Source organism: Panthera pardus, unplaced genomic scaffold (assembly GCF_024362965.1).
Source record: "Panthera pardus isolate Hobbes unplaced genomic scaffold, ASM2436296v1 HiC_scaffold_10, whole genome shotgun sequence".
Taxonomy (NCBI): Eukaryota; Metazoa; Chordata; class Mammalia; order Carnivora; family Felidae; genus Panthera; species Panthera pardus.
The window spans coordinates 45,135,542-45,159,315 of record NW_026526655.1 but is presented as its reverse complement, the minus strand read 5'-3'; the positions used below and the strand labels follow the sequence as shown (position 1 = coordinate 45,159,315).

General features: G+C 37.9%; 1 pseudogene; it reads right to left on the bottom strand.

The window, feature by feature from the left end:
* Positions 1–7,114: 7,114 nt before the first annotated feature.
* LOC109269642 (lysine-specific demethylase 3A-like) lies at positions 7,115–9,449 on the bottom strand (annotated as a pseudogene).
* Positions 9,450–23,774: the final 14,325 nt, after the last annotated feature.

Here is a 23,774-nt window from a genome sequence, read left to right as displayed (position 1 = left end):
CTTACCCTCTCTTTAAGGACAATTTCCACTTGAATAAAGCAGGGATACTTTTTTTAAAAGATGGCAATATTTTGATAGCAATAATTCATTGTTGAATATGTTAATAGACTAGGGAAGCCTTCTATGGTGTGCAGAATTCCTTATACAATTAAGAAAGAAGCAAGATTTGACAACTATCTCTGCCCATGCCACAATGACACTGGCCCTGGTCCTGCTCTCTGGGTGTTTACATCTAGACATGTGTGCATGTTTGGGGAAAGGGGGTGGAGGGACAGTCAGACATGAAACAACTCATTGCAGAAATAATTCCAATTTTCTTAAGGGCCCCACAGGTACAATAATGACTAAACAATGAGAATAATACCTACCATTTATTTAGGGCTCACCATGTGCCATCTAATCCTCACCTTAGGATTCAGTTACACATTAAAATGTAGTCTTGTTATCTCTCTTTTGCAGGTAGGACTGAGGCCCAGAAAGGTTAGGTGAGTTGCTTGGGGTCACAGTGCTAGTAAGTCACAGAATGGAGGTTTGAGATACATTTGAGGCTCCTAGAGCCAAATGGACCAGCACCCTTATCCACTGCAGTTCCCACAGCCAGCTAACACAGCACCCCTCTGGAGGGTCCTCCCTCTGACCAGGCTGGGTCAGCGCTGGGGCCTCTGCCTCTCCTAGCTAGCTGTGCTGTGGTGGAATGGTTGCTACCTCTGCCCCATCTCCACCCTATGGAGGCCCTTTGGTCTCCTTCTTACCTCTTCTCAAACTTGTCATAGCCTTAGCTGGTGTGCAAATCCTGGGCATCCTCCTGGCTCTTCCTAAGATAGTTCTTCTCTGGAGGACCTGTTGCTGCTGGGGGGGGGAGGAGCCTCCCTAGACCTGAGGGGACACACACCCAAATTTCCCTCTGGCTTCTGGAACTCCTCTACCCCTACCCAGGGGTGTAGCTCCTAGAAGAGCAGCAGATAAGTTACCAAAGAAACCTCATCTTCAAGTTTTGTGACCCCTCACTCCTGTGTCCTCTTTAACTTGTTACCACGTGCCTTCTGGGAGTGGAGGTCTCTGGCCCTCCCCAGGTCCCAACTGTGCTGTAATCTCCTACCCTTTCAATTCTCCCTCACTGCAGGCTCTGCCCCATACTCTAAGTTTTTTCCTAAACTAAGTGTGGGGCTGGGTGAGACATATACAGTTCAGGCCACATCTTGCCCATCATTCCCCTGCACTAGAAATTCAGCATTATTTTATAATTATGCCAAAACCACTGTGTTTTAAATATTTATCTTTATTATTTCATGCTGAATATGCAAATAAGGTATTCTGGATCAGAGACAGAGTTCATGTCAATTACCTTCCAGTGAATAATAAGTATACTAGCCTCACACCCCTGCAAGGGTATCAAAAAGAGAGCAAAGTCAAATGTCTTACACAAATATCTGGATGCTCCATAGGTGAGTGGTGATGAAAAGTGTAGAATGCAGCTGTCTCCTGCCTTCCTGAAATACTCTTCTTAGAAATGTAATCAGTCTGAGTGAATAAAATATCTCCAAGGGCCATATAGCCCCATGTATCTTAGATTTTATGACCTAGAGGTGTTGCCAATGTCTGGGCTTCATACCTTATCTTCATATGAAGATAGATAGCACTGCCATCGGTTTATCTGCACACTGTGGCCTAACTTAGGGACCTGTCTGTTGTGTAACCATTTGGCTCTCTCAGGGATATAAAAGAAATTTTATTATCATTTCAGATAAGAGCGATTAACCAGACAAATACATACAGATCTAATTCTTATGGTATGTGAAGAGTGCAAATAAGCTAGGGATTTCTACTGGAGCAGAACAAAATCCAGGGAAGTTTTATTTACCTGAAAAGACCCACAATGTTCTAATTATACCAAAAGTGCCTGGAAATTTCTGGTGCCCCAAAATTCATTTCACTTAACAAGTCTTTGGGTTTATACTCTGTGAAAAGGTAAGATGCAGTCCCTGTCCCTGAGTTGCAACGGTGCGTATGGTCAATTTGCTATAGGCCAGTGGGATCTGACACTGCAGTTTATAGTTTTAGAGCAGGCCCATCATCATCACATATAGGCAAGCTTCATGTGAAATAGAGAAGATTCTAACCAGATGTCCTGCCCCAGAACAGCCACATACAAATTGCTGCCTCACTCTGTCAGTGCACACATCTGTTCTGAGGACATGTACTATTAACAGAGATTTACCTATCCAGACCCCTCTGCAGTTTACCAAAGACAATGCCCATTGAATACCTCACTGGTATCTGTAATTATACAGTAGGCAGAAGGATGGTTAGTATAGGCCAAAAGAAGTTAAGTAACTTATTCAAAGTCATATGATGAATAAATGATACAACTCAAATTCTAATTCATATTTTTATTACAAAGCCAGAATCCTTTTCACTAAATAAGTTCTGTATAAGTTTATGTAAGCACCCAATACTGCCAATGTCATGTCAATTATTGTAATAGTTGCTGTATCTTTCATTCAACTTCTTAGGATATGAGGATGTTAAAGATTCTTAAACCAGTCTAGTTGAAGAAATTGTGTAAGGATGCACTGAAGCCCCACTTGTTGCCATATGGCATAAACTGAATACTGGGAAATGGCAGCAGCAGGTAGGCTAATTGAGTATGTGACAATCTAAGATGACATTTTTTAATCTCTCCCATCCTCACCCCCACAGCACCCAACAACCATTGATCTTTTTACTGTCTCCATAGTTTTTTCTTTTCCAGAATGTCATACAGTTGGAATCATACAGTATGTAGCCTTTTCAGATTGTCTCCTCTTACTTAGTAATATGTATGTAAGGTATCTCCATGCCTTATTATGGCTTGATAGTTCATTTATTTTTAGTGCTGAATACCATGCCATTGTCTGGGAATACAACAGTTTATTCACCTACTAAAGATATCTTGGTTGCTTCCACGTTTGGCAATTATGAATAAAGTTGTTATAAACATCTGTGTGCAGGTTTTGGGTAGACATAAGTTTTCAACTCCTTTGGATAAATACCAAGGAGTTCAATTGCTTGATCATATGGTAAAAGTATGTTTAGTTTTGTAAGAAACTACCAAACTCACTTCCCAAAGTATCTGTACTATTTTGCATTCCCAGTAGTAATGAATGAGAGTTCTATCATTCCACATCCTCACCAACATTTTGTGCTATCAGTATTCCAGATTTTAGCCACTCTAACAAGAATGCAGTGGTCTTTCATAGTTTTAATTTGAAATTCCCTGATGACTTATTATGTGAAACATCTTTTCATATGCTTATCTTTCATCTGAATATCTTCTTTGATGAGGTGTCTGTTTAGGTTTTTGGCTTATTTTTTAATCAGGTTGTTTTCTTATGGTTGACTTTTAAGAGTTATTTTATATTTTGGATAACAGTCTTTTATAAGATATGTCTTTTGCAAATATTTTGCTCCCAGACTATGGCTTTCTCATTCTCTTGGCATTGTCTTTCCCAGAGCATGAGTTTTTAATTTTAATAAAGTCTAATTTGTCAAATATTTTTTTTATGGATTGTGCCTTTGGTGTTATATCTAAGTAGTCATTACTATACCCAAGTTCATCTAGGTTTTCACCTATGTGATCTTCTAGGCGTTTTATAGTTTGGCATTTCGCATTTAAGACTGTGATCCGTTTTGAGTTAATTTTGTGAAGGGTATAAGGTCTGTCTAGATTCATCTTTTTTGTATGTGGAAATCCAATTGTTCCAGCACCATTTGTCAGAAAGACTATCTCCTTTGTCAAGAATCAGCTAACATCTATTTTTTGGCTCTCTATTCTGTTCTATTGGTCTATATGTCTGTTCTTTAACCAATATCACACAGTCTTAATGTAGCTTTATAGTAAGTCTTGAAGTTAGGTAGGGCCAATTCTCCAATTTTGTTTTCCTTGTATATTGTGTGGGCTATTCTGGATCATTGCCTCTCCTTATACACATTAGATTAAGGACGTTGATAATCACAAAATAACTAGCTGGGATTTTGACTGGGACTGCATTGAATTAACAGATCAAATGAGAAGAATGCACTTCATAGCTTGTAGTTTTCTTCATATAAATCTTGTGCATACTTTGTTACATTTATATCTAATTATTTCATTTTTTGAATACTAATATAAATGGTATTATGTAAATTTGAAATTACATTTCAAATTCAACTTGTCCTCTGATGGTATATAGGAAAACAGTTGACTTTTGTATATTAACCTTGGACCCTGCACACTTGCTATAATTGATTATTAGTTCCAAGAGTTTTTTGTTGATTCTTTCAGATCTTCTACATAGACAGTTATGTCATCTGTGAACAAAGGCAGTTTTATTTCTCCCTTTCCCATCTTGTACAGATTCCTTTTCTTGTCATGTTGCATTTGCTAGAACTTCTAGTACAGTGTTGAAAAGGAATGGTTTAAGGGAACATCCTCATCCTTGCCTTGCACCTGATCTTAGTGCGAAAGTTTCAAGTTTCTCACCATTAAGCATGATGTTAGCTGTTGGGTTTTGTTGTTGTTGTTGTTTTTAGTTTTGGGTTTTTGAGGTTTTTTTTTAGTATTCTTTATCAAGTTGAGGAAGGGTTCCCTAGTCCTAATTTACTGAGTTTATATCATTAATTAGTGTTAGATTTTGTCACATGCTTTTTCTGTATCTATTAATACAATCATTAGATTGTTCTTTTTTAACCTATTGATGTGATGGATTACATCAATTTATTTTTTTTAATATATGAAATTTATTGTCAAATTGGTTTCAATACAACACCCAGTGCTCATCCTAAAAGATGTCCTCTTCAATGCCCATCACCTACACTTCCCTCCCTCCCACCCCCCCCCCCCCCAATAAACCCTCAGTTCTCAGTTTTTAAGAGTCACTTATGCTTTGGCTCTCCATCAATTGATTTTCAAATGTTGAAACCACCTTGCATACCTGAGACAAATCTTACTTGGTGATGGTATATAATTCTTTTTATACATCACTGGATTCGATTTGCTAATATTGTGTTGAAGATTTTTACCTCTATGTTCATAAGAGATATTCATCTGTAGTTTTATTTTCTTGCAATTTATTTGTTTCAGTGTTAGAGTAATGCTGGCCTCATAGAATGAGTTATGAAGTGTTCCCTCTGCTTCTCTCCTCTGAAAAAAAATTGTAGAGAGTTGGTATAGTTTCTTCCCTAAATGTTTGGTAGAATACACAAATGTACTTGGTGCTTTCTGTTTTGGAAGTCTATTAACTACTGATTTCATTTCTTTAATTAATATAGGCCTATTTGCTTCATTTATTTCTTTTTGTGTGAGTTTTAGCAGATGATGCCTTTCAAGGAATTGATCCATTTAATCTAAGTTATCAAACTTGTAGGCATAGAGTTGTTCATACTATTCCTTGATTATCTCTTAATGTCTAAGGAATCTATAATGATGTCCTCTCTTTCATTTTTAATATCAGTTATTTGTGTCCTTTTTTATTAGCCTGACTAGAGGCTTATTAATTTCATTTATCATTCCAAAGAAACAGCTTTTGGTTTCATTAATTTTCTCTATTGATTTCCTGCTTTCCATTCAGTGACTTCTGCTCTAATTCTTATTATTTTCTTCTTTTTACTTTGGATTTAATTTGCTCTTCTTTTTCTAGTTTAAGGTGGAAATTTAGAATACTGATTGTAGAAATTTCTTCTTTTCTAATATATATATTAATGCTGTATATATATTAATCCACTTTAAGTGCTATTTTCACTGCATCCATGTATTTTGATACATTGCATTTTCATTTTCATGTAGTTTAAAGTAATTTTAAATTTCTCCTGAGATATCTTCTTTGACCAGTGTGTTATTTAAGAGTATGTTGTTTAATTTCCACATGTTTGAGGATTTTCCTAATATTTTTCTGTTCTTGGTTTCTAGTTAACTCCATTGTGGTCTAAGAGAAGGTATTGTTTGATTTCTATTCTTTTAAGCTTGTTAAGGTGTGTTTTATATCCAGAATGTGGTCTACCTTGGTGAATGTTCCATGTGAGCCCAAGAAGAATATGTATTTTGCTATTTTGGATAAAGTGGTCTGTAGATGTTGATTATAATTCAGTTGACTGATAATGTTGAGTTCAACTATGTCCTTACTAATTTTCACCTGCTGAATCTGTCCATTCTGACAGAGGGGTATTGAAGTCTCCAATCATGATAATGAATTAATTTATTTCTCTCTGCAAATATATTAGTTTTTACCTTACATGGTTTGATGCTACATTACTTTTAGCAAAGGTATTTTGCAAACTTTATTATATGAATAGTGCAAAACACTTAACACTTAAAGTCAGCAAAGCTTCATTTAAGTAAAAAATTTTATTTAAAAAAAGATTATTGGGGTGCCTGGGTGGCTCAGTCAGTTAAGCATCCAACTTTCGCTCAGGTCATGATCTCACAATTCTTGGGTTTGAGCCCTGCATTGGGCTCTGTGCTGACAGCTCAGAGCCTAGAGCCTGTTGAGGATTCTGTCTCCCTCTCTCTCTGCCCCTCTCCTTCCTGCTCATGCATGCTCTCCTCTCTCTCTCAAAAATAAACATTTTAAAAAAGTGTTGGCTACTAAAAAAAAAAAAGATTATTACCTCCCAGTTGATTGATTTCTACTATATAATGTCAATCTTATGCAATATAATAAAAACTCCATCATTAGCTGTTGATTTCCTCCATCGCTCTTTTGAATCTTAAAATGCAGAGGAGGGTTACTTAGACAAACATGAAAAAAATTCAACCCAAATAAACTGTGCAAAGTGATTCCTAATAGTTATAAATGCATTTCGTCTAAACTATCCAAATAAGTAGCTATGGGATAACCACAGGTATTGATCCAACGCTGGTAAGGGGTTTTGTTTTTGCAGCTTGGTAAAAGGTCTGCACTTGTATAGTAGGTAAGAAGTCACAGTTTAAGGATGCATGCTCTGTAAATATTCACTACATATACACATTTAGCATCTGCAAACACTAGAGATGTACATTATCAGTGTATCCTCAAAAGTCAGGCACAGTTTTTAAAAATGAAGTAACTTGATTCTTAACATCCCCAGGAATCCTTCCTGAAAAGTTTTGGCAGCTACCAATAAATCATTTCCATTGTGCCAGGGTTACAAGATCTCTGGGGCCTTTAGGGTTTGTTGAAAATGGATTTGCTGGCTTTTAGTATAGCTACTGCATCTTTTACTGCATGGTAGATAATATCCTTCACCTATAATTTATCTTCATGATTGGTATGAGTCTGTGACAGATAACAGAATTCCTTAGTAAGCCAGAAACATTGTTTAAAATGCTCTGAGAAACAAAATCATCAACCACTTGATACAGCTAAATAAGTTATGAACCTCATATGGAGTTCCTGTTGGGATAATTACCACATCCCTGAGAAACTTACAATTGCCCAGCCTTCAACTTCATACTCTTGATGAAGATGTTTTCTTAGTGATAGGTCTAAACACCAGATCTGATTAGTAAGATCGTGGTTGCTGGGTTTTCCTGAATTTGCTTTTCTGATAACTTTTAAAGAAATGCTAATAACTTCTCTGTGTCTTTAGTGGTATGTATGTACCAGAAGGTTCTTGGCTTCTCTTTTCCTTCAATAAATTGCTTTTTTATGAGTTCATGAAAATCTCTATCTTGGAAAGTTTTAAGGACTTCTCAGTCACTGTCCTTTTGAAATTTCCACATAGACCATGACACCAGCTGCAACAGATATATCTCAGTAAAGATGTTATTCCACATTTTTGATCTTCCAGAATAATTAGTCTACAAGCACCATACATCTTGGTACCCCAATCTGGCCAAAATAGTTTGGTAGCCTAGAGGAAAAAATGCAATTCACCATCTCACCTCGTGTACTCAAACAATGGAATGTTGGCCACCAGATCATCAAACCTGTAAGGCATTACATCTCTAAAATTTCTTCCTGGTAACCAGACCTTAAGTTTCAAAATCACTAATTCCTTTTCATTTTTCAAGAGATTTGGAACACTTCAAGTACAATTCAAAAGTCTCCTTTTGTGACTTCAGTGATAATTTCGTTTGTCCTTGCTATTGATTGAATGTGTCTCCCCCAAAATTCATTTTTTGAATCTAACTCCCCAATGTGATATTTTGAAGTGGGGCCATTGGGAGGTGATTAGACTCTGTCCTTATGAATACATCAGTGCCCTTATAAAAGAGACCCCAGAAAGTTCCCTTGCCTCTATCCTGGGAACACACAGCAAGAAGACAGTCGTCTATGAACCAAGAAGTGGCCCTCACCAGACACCAAGTCTTTCAATACCTTGAACTTGGACTTTTCAGTCTCCAGAACCGTGATAAATAAATGTTTGCTTTTTAAGCTATCCAGTCTATGGCATTTTATTATAGCAGCCCAAATAGACTAAGATAGTCCTACAATTAACTAGATCAACTTACTGGTTATCAAACTCTTTGATGAGGGAGTAAAGTTTTCAAAATTCAGCCTTCAATTTATGATGCATCCAGACACCATTACTGTTTCCCGTACTCCTTGAAAACATTCCAGTTCCTCTTATTTTTGGGATCCTGCAAGCACAGTAAGCAATTACCACACAGCCAGTAGTGAGGAGTTACCAGAATGTCATGCTTAGTATCAATCCTTGAGGTTCTTCCATAAATCAGAGAAGTCTTATTTTCTACCAAAGAAGGAAAGATATCAAGGATTTTTTATGCATTCTTTTGTCCATTTTGTCTTTGTTTTCTGTGTTGACATTCCCTCTTGTTGAGTCTGCTGGCCAATGTAAAGGAAAAGTGCTGGTTGGACAGGTCAGCTTTATGCTGTTGGCTGGCTCGGAGGCTGCACCCTTGCCCACAGCTGCTGCTTCCAAGACTGAGGGATTCTACAGAAGCATAACACTAAGAATAGGTTTTTCCTCTCATTAAAGGTGTCTGTTTAATGTCTTCTTCTGAGGCTAGCTTTGAAAAGAGCTTGAATTTACTGTTTTAACAAGGACAATTTGCCTCTATCCCACATTTGATCTTACAAAATGAACAGTCTCCAACATTATAAAGAACTTTTCCAAGACTGACCTGTGTAGGCATCAAGTTCCTTGCTTCATATACCTGACTCTTCATTCATCCCAGCCGAGGAAAACCTTGTAGGTAATACTCTCTTGGCAATTTTTGCTTTTCATTTGGTAGCAATCCGCACATACTCCAAATTTGCAGTGAGGATACACCCAGTGCAAGTTGAAGATGGTAGTATTGCACACATCACATATTTCTTAAATATCTTTGGAAGCCCACCCACCAGCAACTCTGTAAGAGCTGTTCTTAGTGTGACTCCATGGTTGAACCAGCTTCTTTTTAAGAAATAACAATTTGACATCGTGGTCCCCAGTTTTGGCCAGCACACGATATCCAAATCAGTCGCCACCACATTTTTGGTTAAAAGTAACCATCAGCTAATTGTTCATTGTTATTACAAACCTTCTTACAAAGAGGCAACACAGGAAAAACAAGCAAACAAACAAAACTATACGCGCACGCGCGCACATACACACACACACACACACACACACACACACACACACACCAGGTTCTAATAACTTAACAAATAAGGTTTCCTAAGGTTTGTGTGAGGAGACTTGTGATCACATAGCTCCCTTTTCGTATTCATCACTTACCTCAGAGAAATAGTGACTAAGATGATGAAATTGACATTATTTCAGTGATAGTAGGTCAAGAATGACTTGGAAAGCAAGAAGCAAAAAATCCGACTAAATAAGAAGTGTAGAGATAGATGGTTGCTGATGTTGGTCAACCACTAAGCCATGTCATCAGGAGCCTAGACTTTCTATTTGTTTGCTCCATCATGTGTAGCTAGCTGTTAGTTTTCCATCTTTGTGTTTTCCAATTATGGTCTCAAGATAACCACTGAAACTTCAAGCAAAGAAGAAAAGGGAAAGACCACTTTCAGCCCCTACAATGCCACCCTGACATAAGCTTTCCTAAAAGCTCCAGTAGTTGTTACATATTTCACTGGCTAAGACTGGGTCATTTGGCCACATTTAGCTCCATGCAAATCTGGAAAATTCTCTTGTATGGAAAAGGGCAACAGGATTAGCTTAGATTAATTATGATTAATCTTCTGGAGGTAGACAGACTATATTATATACAGGCAGTGCCTGTATTATATTACATATTATATTTAATATGTATGTATATAATTAATATATACATATTATATATGTATGTATACATGTATATGTATATATTATATTTAATATGTATATAATTACATAATATTATATATATTATATACAGGCAGTGCCTATATTAGCCAGCTTTCACTGTGATAATATTCCATAATAAGCAACTCCCAAAATCTTAGTGGTTTATAAGAACAGGCATCTGTTCCTCACTTATGGGCACGTAGGTCATCTGTAATTCTGCTGGGTTTGGCTGGGATCAACTGGGCTTGAATACAGACTGTGTGTGTTTTCATGTCTGCCCCATGCATATTCTTATTCTGGCACTACTGATGACCCTAGAATAGTCTCATAGCAAATGGTAGGTGTGCAAGAAGCCAGATAAAAATCACAAAATCACACACATTTAGAGTCTCTGCTAATGTCATGTACAGTAACATTCCATTTGCCAAAGAAATTCCCTGGCCAATTCCAACACAAACTGGGCAAGGATATATATTCTGCCCGCTCCAGTGGAAATTGCTACAAAGTCACATACCAAAAGGTTTAGATGTATAATTCTATTACAGAAAGGGAATGAAGGACTGGGAACAAAAATGTAATCTTTCCCTTCATTCCAAATAAACTGGGGCTCTGAGAGCAAGAGAGAAAGGAATAGCTAGTGAGTAGCCATCCAACAGTGCCTTCCACACTAGAGCAATCAAAAGAAGACTTAGAAACTTTTTTTGTTTAGTTAGCAGGAAGAGGAGGAAGTGATGAAATGGATGTGATACAGATTGCTTTCCTGGGTAGGGCTTTCTAGCTATAGTTTGACAGACAGTTGAATAGGCTGACATACACAATTTAACATCTCAAACTTTCAATTCCATAAGCTGTCAGCATTTGAATTCCTGCTAACAACAAACACCTGTGATGCAGTATGTGACATATTATAAAGTACTTACATGAATACTTTATCCCCCCCGCCCCCAACAAAACTATGAAGTTCTCCTCATTTTATAGCTGAGAGGTCAAGTAACCTAGGCAGCTGACTATAGATGACAGAACTATAATGGGAACCAAAATATGTCTGATTTCATTAACTCAGGCATCTACTACCTGCCAGGCACCATGCATAGTGCTGAAGATGCAGACCAGTGATACAGACACAGCCCCTGCCCTCCAGGACTTTATTCTTAGTCTCTAAGCTATACAGCCCAGTGGACATTTATTACATGTTAACTAAAAAATGAATCCATTATATATGTAGGTATGTATATGTATATATATGTGTGTGTGTGTGTGTGTGTGTGTGTGTGTGTTATTTTTCAAATAAATATACTATGTGCCAGGTAATCTAAGGGCTTTGGATGTCGGATACCAATGAACCATCATCAACTTTATGAAATAAGTACAGTTGTTCACCATTTTAAATATTAGGAAGCTGATATATGTAGAGGTTACCTTTGTCACACACCAGAAGTGAAGGAACAGGATTAGGACATGGGCAGTCTGGCTCTAGAGCTCATGTTCTCACAACACCATACACAGCCCATGACTAATACAGACTTACTTCAATATATTAATGCATCACTATAGCTTTTTCTGATGTATTTTCTCATTTAAAAATACTCATTATAGTTAGCCTGCACAGGTTAAATGAATCCCCATAACATTCATTTGGCTTTGAAAGTGAGAATGGACAAATCGTGTGAGTTGTTACAACCAGCAGGACTTAAAGCCTGGAATTATAAAACTCAGCAGGTGGCTCTGGGAGAGCCTAAGGGCATTAGGAAGCAGAGACCCCACCTATAAAGAAACAGCATAACAAACAACTCTTGCAGATACAGCATAGAATCAGCAGGTTGAAAAATGCCTGGGGCATACAGGCGGGAGAGTGACTCACTCATCTCAAAGTGTGGCCTAGAGAGGCAAAGATCATGGAGAGACTCCACAATGAACAAAGGAGTTGGCAAGTGCCATCTCCGTAAACACAGGGCCACCTGTGGGAAACAGCACTGCAATAACACTTGCTACCTAACTTGCTTACACCAAGCCTGACCCTCATGCTTGGAAGGATCCACCCTTCCCAGTCACACTTGCCTCAGTCCCAGTGCTATGCTCCCCCTCCCCCAGAAGACGAGTGCAAACCCCCCAACATCTTATCTCAGACTTGTGCATTTTATGAGACCTCAGTTCCAGAGGTGGCGGGTCTTATGTCACAAGCAGAACAGCACAAATCTTGTCAAAGCATGCCCCATCCTTCCTGGGGACCAAACAATGGCCACAACAGGCAAAGAGAACCTGTCCAGACAACTAGACTGAAGGAAAAAGAGATCAAGACTCAACAGCAGAGCCCATGCAACACACATAGGAGACACTCCCTGAAGCAGCAGACCCTGGGGTACAGGGAACACTGCACTGCAGGGCATACAGGACCTCTTCTTCATAAGGCCGTTATCTTCAAGAGCAAGAAAGGTAGCTGACTTTCCTAAAACACAGAAACAGACACAGAGAGACAAAATGAGGAGACAGAGAAATATGTCCCCCCAAAAAAGAATAGGACCAAATCACAGCAAGAGACCTAAGCAAACAGACACAAGTAATATGCCTAATAGAGAATTTAAAGTAATGATCACAAACATACTCACTGGACTTGAGAAAAGAGGGGAGTACACCAGTGAAACCCTTAATAAATAGATAAAAAAGAACCAGTCAGATGAAAAACACAAGAAATGAAATTAAAAATACACTTGATGGTTTAAATAGCAGGCTAAAAGAGTAATGAAAAGTAACCAAGCTGAAAAAAGTGAGAGGGAAAAAATTATGCAAATTGAGAATAGTCTTAGGGAATTCAGCGACTCCATCAAGCACAATAACATTCACTTTATAGGGATCCCAGAAGAAAAAGAAGAAGAAGAGAGGAGGGGAAGAAAAATTTTTTGAAGAAATAATAACTGAAAACTTCCCTAATTTGGAGAAGGAACTAGATATCCAGATGCAGGAGGCAGAGATCTCCACTCCCCCACCAATCAACCCAAGGAAGTCCACAGCAAGACACATAGTAATTAAAATGGCAAAAAGTGGGGATAAAGAAAAAAATTTTAAAGCAGCAAGAAGAGGGAAGACAATTACATACTTATGGAGATGTCCCATAAAAATATCAGTGGGTTTTTCAGCAGAAACTTTGCAGGCCAAGAGTGACAGGATCTATTCAAAGTGCTGAAAGGAAAAAAATCTGCAGCCAACAGTAGTCTATCCAGCAAAGCAATCATTCAGAATAGAAGGAGAGATAGTTTCTCATACAAACAAAAGTTAAAGCAGTTCATGACCACTAAACCAGGCCTACAAGAAATAGTAAAGAGAACTCTTTGAGTGGAAAGGAAAGAGAGTATGAAAAGTTAAAAAAAAAAAAAAGTAGTAGAAGTATTTCTGAAAAAATGAGTCAAGGGATTCATAAAATAAAAGGATGTAAAATATTATACCACATATCCAAAATGTGATGAGGAGAACAGTAAAGAATGGATTTAAACCTAAGCAACCATCCACTTAATATAGACTGCTATATGCAGAAGACAAGATGTTCTATACAAACCTAATGGTAACCACAAATCAAAAAGCAGTAATAGATATACAAAGAATAAAGAGAAAGAAATCCAAGTATAACATTAGGAAAGCAATAAACCATGAAAGACAGAAAGAAGGGATCAGAGAAAAACTACAAAAACAACCACAAAACAGGGATGCCTGAGTGGCTATTGGTTAAGCGTCCAATTTCAGCTCAGGTCATGATCTCATGGTCCATGAGTTTGAACCCCATGTTGGGCTCTGTGCTGACAGCCCAGAGCCTGCAGCTTGCTTCAGATTCTGTGTCTCCCTCTCTCTCTGCCCCTCTCCCACTCATACTCTGTCTCTCAAAAATGAATAAATGTTTAAAAAATGAAAAAAGCCAACGACCATAAAACAAGTAATAAAATGGCAATAAATACATATCTATCAAAAATTACTTTGAATGTAAATGGACTAAATTCTCCAATAAAAAGACATGGGGTGTCAGAGTAGATAAAAATTAAGACCTATCTATATGCTGTCTACAAGAGATTCATTTTAGATCTAAAGCCACCTGCAGCTTGAAAGTAAGGGGATAGAGAAATATATATCATGTCAATGGATGTCAAAAGAAAGCTAGGGTAGCAATACTGCTATTCCACAAAATAGACTTTAAAACAAAGATTATAATAGGTGACACAGAAGGACCCTATATAATAATAAAGGAGACAATCCAACAAGAGAATATAACAATTGTAAACATTTATGCAGCCAACATGGGTGCACCCAAATACATAAAACAGTTAATAACCAATGTAAAGGAACTAATCAATAGTAATACAATAATAGGGGACATTAACAGCCCACTTACATAGATGGACAGATAATCCAAACATTTCAACAAGGAAACAGTGGCTTTGAATGACACACTAAACCAGATGTATTTAACAGATGTATTCAGAACATTCCATACTAAAACAGAATACATATTCTTTTCAAGTGCACATGGAATGCTCTCAGAATAGATCATATATTAGCACACAAAAACAAGCCTCAAAAATCAAGAATTGAAGTCATACCATACATCTTTTCCAACCACAGCACTATGAAACTAGAATGACAAGAAAAAATCGGGAAAGAGCACAAATACGTAGAGGATGAATATATGCTACAACACAATGAATGGGTCAATTAAGAAATCAAAAAATAAGTCAAAAAGTAATGGAAACAAATGAAAATGTAAACACAATGGTTCAAAGTCTTTGGGATGCAGCAAAGGCACTTCTAAGAGGGATGTTTGTAGCAATACAAGCCTACCTCAAGAAGCAAGAAAAATCTCAACTAACCTGACAACTAAACCTAACCTTACCTCCAACCTAACCTTACACCTAAAGGAGATAGAAAAGAAGAACAAAATCCAAAAACAACAGAAGGAAGGAAATAATAAAGATCAGAGCAGAAAGAAATGATGTAGAAAATAAAAACAATAGAAGAGATCAATATCAATAAAACCAGGAGCTGTTTCTTTGAAGAGTCAACAGAATCTAATCAAAAGAGAGAGGGGTAGAGAGAGAGAGAACCCAAGTAAACAAAATCACAAAGAGGAGAAATAACAACCAACACCACGGAAATACAAACAATTCTAAGAGAATATTATGAAAAATTATATGCCAACAAATTGGACAACCTAGAAGAAGTGGATAAATGCCTAGAAACATATAACCTACCAAAACTTAAACAGGAAGGAATAGAAAGTTTGAACAGACCAATAACCAGTAAAGAAATTGAATCAGTAATCAACAACTACCAACAAACTAAAAGTCCAGGACCAGATGGCTTCACAGGTGAATTCTACCAAACATTTTAAGAAGAGTTAACACCTATTCTTCTCAAAATTTTCCAAAAAATAAAAAAGGAAGGAAAATTTCCAAATTCATTCTATGAAGCCACATTACCCTGATACCAAAACACCACATGAAGAAGGGAACTACAGACGAACATCTCTGATTAACATAGGTACAAAAACCTCAATGAAACACTAGCAAACCAAATACAATACATTAAAAAAAAATCATTCACCACAATCAAATAGAATTCATCCCTAGGATGCAAGGTGGTTTGATATTTGCAAAAAAAAATGTGATATGTCCCATCAATAAGAGAAAGCATAAAAACCATATGATCATTTCAATAGATGGAGAAAAAGCATTTGAAAAAGGACAATATCCATTCATGATAAAAACTCTTAAACAAGTTAGAGGAAATATACCTCAACATATTAAAGGCCTTATACAAAAAACCCACCACTAACATCATACTCAATGGTGAAAAACTGAGAACTTTTCCCATAAGGTCAGGAAAAAGATGAGAATGTTTTCTCTCCACTTTTATTCAACATAGTACTGGAAGACCTAGCCACAGCAATCAGACAACAAAAAGAAATAAAAGGCATCCAAACTTATAAGGAAGAAATAAAACTTTCATTATTTGCAGATGATATAATACTATATATAGAAAACCCTAAAGATTCCACAAAAAAACTACTAGAACTGATAAAGGAATTCAGTGATGTCACAGAATACTAAATCAATGTACAGAAATCTTTTGCATTCCTATACACTAATAATGAAGAGCAGAAAGAGGAATTAAGAAAACAATTCCATTTACAATTTCACCAAGAGCAATAAAATATCTAGGGATAAGCTTAGTCAAAGAGGTGGAAGACCTGTACTCTGAAAACTGTAAAACATTCATAAAAGAAATTCAAGGCTACACAAAGAAATGGAAAGACATCCCATGCTCATGGATTAGAAGAAAAATATATGGCTAAAATGTTTATACTACCCAAAGAAATCTACAGATTTAATGCAATCCCTACCAAAGTACCAACACCATTTTTTTGGCAGAGCTAGAACAAACAATTCTAAAATTTGTATGGAACCACAAAAGACCCCAAATATCAAAAGCAATCTTGGAAAAGAAAAACAAAACTGGAGGTACTACTATTCTGGACTTCAAGTTATATTACAAAGTTGTAGTAATCAAAATAGTATGGTACTGGCATAAAAATAGACACATAGATTACTAGAACAGAATAGAAAACCCACAAATAAACCCACAATTATCTGGTAAATTAATCTTTCTGAAAGGAGGCAAGAATATACAATGGGAAAAAGATAGTTCCTTCAACAAATGGTGTTGGGAAAAATGGACAGCTACATGCAAAAGAGTGAAAGTGGGCCATTTTCTTATGCCACATACAAAAAGAAACTAAAAATGGATTAAGGACCCCATGTGAGACATGAAAACATAAAAATCCTGGAAGAGAGCACAGGGAGAAATTTCTCTGACATCAGCCATTGCAACATTTATCTTAATCTGTCTCCTGAGGCAAGGGGAATAAAAGCAAAAATAAACTACAGGGACTGCATCAAAATAAAAAGCTGCTGTACAGCAAAGAAACTGATCAACAAAACTAAAAGGCAACTTTCTGAATGGGAAAAGATATTTGCAAATGACATATCTGGAAAAGGGTTAGTATCCAAAATATACAAAGAACTTATACGATACAAAAAAATAAATAAATAATCTAATTTAAAAATGGCAGAAGATGTGAACAGACATTCTCCAAAGAAGACATCCAGATGGCCAACAGACACATGAAAATATGCTCATCGTTAATGATAATCAGGGAAACACAAATCAAAACTATAATGAGATATCACTTCATAGCTGTCAGAATGACTAAAATAAAAAACCCAAGAAACAGCAAGTGTTGATGAGGATGCAGAGAAAAAGGAACCCTCTTCCACTGTTGGTGGGAATACAAACTGGTGCAGCCACTGTGGAAAAACAGTATGGAGGTTCCTCAAAAATTAAACATAGAACTACCATATGTTCCTGTAATCACACTACTGGGTATTTACCCAAAAAATAAAAAGATGTTAATTCAAAAGGATACACACATCCCTATGTTTATCGCAGCATTATTTACAACAGCCAATCTATGGAAGCAGCCTAAGTGTTCATCCACTGATGAATGGATATAGTAGATGTGGTATGTAGGGGCGCCTGGGTGGTTCAATTAAGCGTCCTACTCTTGATTTTGGCTCAGGTCATGATCTCACGATTTGCAGTTTCAAGCCCCACAATGGACTCTGCACTGACAGCATGTAGCCTGCTTGGGATCCTCTCTCTTTGCCCTCTCCCCCCCAGCTTGTGTTCTCTCTCTCTCTCTCTCAAAAATAAACAAACATTGGGGCGCCTGGGTGGCTCAGTCGGTTAAGCAGCCGACTTCGGCTCAGGTCATGATCTCGCGGTCCATGAGTTCGAGCCCCGCGTCGGGCTCTGTGCTGACAGCTCAGAGCCTGGAGCCTGTTTCACATATTGTATCTCTCTCTCTCTCTGACCCTCCCCCGTTCATGCTTTGTCTCTCTCTGTCTCAAAAATAAATAAACGTTAAAAAAAATTAAAAAAAATAAATAAACATTAAAAAAGAAGATATAGATTATAATATACATAAACATTAAAAAAGAAGATATCTGTTTTATACACACACACACACACACACATACATAGAATAGAATATTATTCAGCCAAAAAAAGAATGAAATCTTGCCATTTGCAACAACATGGATGGAGCTAGAGCAAAATATTAAGTGAAATAAGTCAGCTAGAGAAAGACAAATACCATATGATTTCACTCACATGTGGAATTTAAGGAAAAAAAGAAAAGATCAAAGGAAACAAAGAGGGAGAGAGAGAGAGAGAAACCAAGAAACAGACACTTAACTGTAGAGAACAAATGGATGGTTATCAGAGGGGGGGTGGGTGGGAGCCTGAGTGAAATAATTAATGGGGATTTAAAGTACACTTATCATGAAGAGCACTGTATAATGTATAGAAATGTTAAATCACTATATTGTACACCTGAAACTAATGACACTGCATGTTAACTATACTAGAATTAAAATTAACAACTTAATAAAAACTAATTTTAATCATATAAAGACCTATGAAACATTTTATGTTAAAAAGTGTTCCTCATGGGGCACCTGTGTCTCAGTAAGTTAAGCAGCCGACTTGGGGCTCAGGTCATGATCAGATCTTATGTCTCCCTCTCTCTTTGCCCCTCCCCTGCTCATGTGTGGATGCGTAAGTGCGCTCTCTCTCTCTCTCTCTCTCTCTCTCAAAAATAAATAAGCATTTTTTAAAAGTGTTCTTCACACTTGATGAACTTGGGATTACGGGTCTGGCATTTTTAAAATCTAAAATTATAAACTAAGAGGGAAAATATTAAAATATAAAACAAGTGTCATGTCTTTTTCCTTAAAACTCAGACACTGGATTTCAGTTATTCTTTTTTTTAATGGGTGTTTGATATTTACCTAATACTTCACAATCACTAGTCAATCATAGTACGTTCTAGGGATAATTGTGCACATTTTTATTCAAATCTCTCTGTGTGGAATGCTGGCAGCGCCACTGGAGAGGCCTGGTCCGCAGGCTTGGGCCACAGTTGCCACGGCTTCCACTCCAGGCCCTTCTGCTTAGCTGCAGTGAAGCCCATGACCCGGCCAGGGGCCAGGGGACACTGCTGAGCCCGGGTTTCCACCATGCCACACCCCGGCACCCCTGCCCGCCCCCGTGGCCAGGCCACCTCAGCCCAGTGTGCTGCAGCCTGCTGTGCCCAGCTGCCAGCCTTCCAACTCCAGAGCAAAATTTTCAGATTATACGACACGAATATAGTCATTATCAGAGGTGGAAACGTTCCGAAGTCGTCCTTAATCAGAGTGAAGCTTGTACTTTAGAGACTCAGCCTGACTACTCAGCGTGCATACTGCCTAGTTCTCCTTCTGAAGGTTCCTTCCGAAGAAGAACCAGCCCCCTGTACCCTTCTACAATTTAGAGTAACACGAAAGCATCTCTTAAAAGATTAGAAAGATCAAATTTGGGAGGGGTATAAGCAAATCCTCTATACCAGTCTAGCAGAATATGAATCTTCTGTGAAATTCATACATGATCGATCACATTATGCAACGATATGGGATGAGGCCAACAAGCTATGTGTCCTGAAACTTTTTTGCATATATGGGGACCAGGTTTGACCACAAGACATGCTATCACATTTCAGCTCCAGCTTTCCATCCTGACAACACATAAATGCTTCTTTAGGTCCATTTTTTACAACTTCAAAGGACCTTAAAACTGTCTGGTTGCCAGGGGCACCTGGGTGACTCAGTTGGTTGAGCAACTCAGGTCACGATCTCATAGTTTGTGAGTTTGAGCCCCACGTCAGGCTCTGTGCTGAAGCTCAGAGCCTGGAGCCTGCTTTCAGATGCTGTGTCTCCCCCTCTCTCTACCCCTCCCCTGCTCACGCTCTGTGTCTCTCTGTCTCTCAATAATAAATAAACGTTTAAAAAAAAAACTGTCTGGTTGCCCAAAGCATCTCTTTCTTTTCTCTTCATCTAATAAACAGCTGTGCCCTACTGGGTTGGATTTTCCAAACAAAAATACCTGAAGTAACAGTTTAACAAAGTACGCCTTCAGTGGCAGTCAACAAGCACAGTTCTGTGTGTGTATGGGTATTTTATTTGTATTGTGCAGATGTTTTTCGAACTTAGGGATTCTGGCTGTGAATTTGATGCATGACCAGTTATGGTTAAAAACATCTGTTCGGTCTGCAGAAGATTATTAGTATTTTGTGACCATTGCCTGGTAACAGTGGATTGTTTTACGTGTAGGTATTATTTGTTAAATGCGGGAACTGTGGTCAGGCAGGGAACATGAATCATAAGCTAGGACAGACATTAGGTATGATTATGATGACATAACAGAGGACCCTGGTCCTAGGTCTCGGGTGCGTAGCAAGGGATTAGGACAAACTGGAAATGGGCCATTGGGCACCTGGACTCTGCCCAGCCATGTTAGAAAAATACTTTTGACTCCAACACTTAACATACCCACATGCAGTCTGCACTCACATAATTCACATGAAGAGTTCCCTGGACACTGAACCTCTAAAACGAAAAGTCTCCCCTGGAATAGAAGTATCAGACTTTGCTTGGGGACGACAGCTTACATGAGCAACCGGCTAGGTCAGGCTCCAGCAGCATTGCTGCTTTGGAGGAACCACTTCACCCCTGTCTTAGTTATTACAAATAGAACTGGGACCCTTTGGTTAGGTTCCCCCAAATTCTTTTATGAAGTGTCCATATTCAACTGCTTGAGTTTTGTTTTAGCAACCCCCTTGCTCGAAGTTGCTTAGGGGCTATTTTTGACCTTGTTTCCAAATCTGAGGAACAGAAAGTAGCCTCTGTTTTGAGGAAGTGAAAGTTAAGTAAACATTTACTTTTTACTGTGGCTTGTTCAGGACCACATTTTACAAAATGCCTTGCTTCCTTTGTTAGTGTTTCTAGAAAGTAAAGTTCTACTAAAATAGTTTTAGTTGGAATATAGAGTATCTTTTTAAATACAGCTTATTTTGAAACACTGAGTTTAGTTCAAATACAAAAAAAAAAAATGTTATAGGTAACCTTCCTGGTAAACACAGTTGCAAAACTCCTAAATAAAGCATTAGCAAACTTCACTGTCAGTACACAAAAAAATAACACTACATTATAATCAGTGGTGGATATAGGAATGCAAGGATTTTTCAACATTGGAAAATCTACTTATGGAAGTCATTGGCATGCAAATAATAGTTAAATACTTGTTAGTAAAGAAGATTCCCTAGGAAAAAAGAAATTAGATAACAAAGAGTGATTCCCAGCAATGTGATCTCCAACATTTGAACCTTTATACAGAAGAGATCCCAAAGAAGCAGCCAATGAAATGGGGGTGAAGGTGGAAATGAGGGATGTCTGGTATCAAGGTACCCAAGAGAAGAAGGCAGTTTCAAGTAAGAGAAGGATGAAGGATTGACTGTTAATGCAGCACGATGACAGTCACTGGTTCTGTGATAAATACAGTGTCGGTGTCAGTGGATTCATGGAGAGAAGCTGGATTGGAATGGGTTAAGAGAAAATATAAAGTGAGGAAATGGAAATAGCTCTTTTAGGAAGAGTCTACGTAGAAGAAAGGTTTGGTTTAGTATTTTGTTTTGTATTGATTGTTGTTGTTTAAGGACGGTAGATATTGAAACATATTTTATACCAAAGAAAATAATCAGTGAATAAAAGTTTGATGACGTGGCAGAGAAAAGATATTTATGGGAGCAATGCTTTCTCCCTCAGCCGTCAACACTTCGCCAAACCCCAACTCAGGTGAAGCTCAACTGTCTGCCATGGTCCTAAATTCAAGCGGCTAAAGATAGTGGGAGAAGCATACACAGCTGGCCTCACTTAAGATCTATGACCACAGATTTCAAAAGAGCACTTCACACTAACCAACAATCCTACTATATTTGCTTAATATGTCAGCTTCTCCTCTCTCCAAAATGACTACATCACACGTTCTCCTCTCTCCAAAAACTCACTCATGTCTTTCTCCTCCTTCGCTTGTAGTTATTCACCTTGCCTCATACATCACATGGGAAAATAGAAACTTCTCGATAATGTTCTTTCATCTTCTCACCACCAAATCTCCCTGCTTTTGAGCACCTACCTTCTTATGTATCTCCAAGTGGCGTGGACCCTTCTTTATTATAATAGTTAGGAAACCAGCTGAAGGATAACTGCACTGTGAACCCAGAAAAATGTTGGCTTTCTTTGGGAGAAATAAATTGCTAAAATTATACACAATAAAATTTGATTAGAAATCATAGAAGAATTCCATCTCCTTGAAAAAACTAGATTTGCAAATTTGACCTGGGAAAATTGGATTTAGTAGTAATAATGCACCCTAATAAAGGTCAAATACGATGTGCCATCATCAGTAAAAATGTTCATTATGGAATTTACACACAAAAGCTGTCCCCCCAAAGAAAATCATTTTAGCAAAATAAAAATAAAAATGGAAAGTTAGTATATTTTAACTCTGAAAATCAATTGTTAAACAAAATTCAACTGAGTAAATTTGAAATTCTAAGTGGCTTTATTCAACAATTCATGAGTTGGGGAGCATCCCATTTAGCAAGTGGAAAAGAGTTCTGAGGAGCTGAAATGAAAGGCTTTTATAGGCAGAGGACTGAAACGGAAGTTTCTAATAAAAAGTTAATTGTTTCAGGCAAGATTGCCTTCCTTTTGGTGAAAGGCAGGGGTCTATCTTACAGATTACCTCACCAGTGCTGATCAGGTAATTCCACTTAACGGGTTAAAGGTCATATTCCCTAGAGAGGCTGAGATTGCAATCAAATTAGATATTAAGTCTTGTTTGCTGACGTGGGGCTGAGCACACAAGACTCCCTTTGGGGCCTGTTGTCTCTTCTTCTTTTTTTTTTTTTTTCAACACAATCAAGACTATAAATGGCCATTAAAGTGCTGATATTTAGAAACAAAGTCAAAACAATCTCATATAACAATATTGGGGAAAATTGCCCAACAGAGAGGTCAAAATATCCTTTTTCTTTTTAATGTATTCAGACAGAACAGTGGGGTCTACTCCCCATTGCTCAAGCTTAGTGTCTCCAAGCATAATTAGTTTGTCAACCCCATCCCTCCTGTACTACCACCACCACACTAATAGGTCCCCTTGGGCTAATCAATGCCCTAGGGCATTGCAAAGAGATATTTACAGTGGGCAGCAGTGCAGTGGGAGATAGCAAAGACTGGTGGCATGGACTGGGCATTGTCATGTTGGATAACCAGCTAGTGAGAACATGGTACAGAGAAGGGACAGTTTCCCCAGAGTGCAGATTAGACAATGGACAGGCACAGGTCCTGAGTGCAGGCAATGTGAAGTTCTCTTTCATAAGAACTCTAAGCAGTTTTCTGGCTGGCAAGGTCTCTGATCCAATGTGAGTGTTGGCACCTCCCAACAGTCATTCATCAGACTCACTAACCTTACACCTTGGACCACAGTTTTTATGGGCTCCTGATATTTTACTTTCCTTTCCTACTCCTCCCCTGGCTTCCCTGCTCTGCTCTCCTTTTGCCCTATAGCTT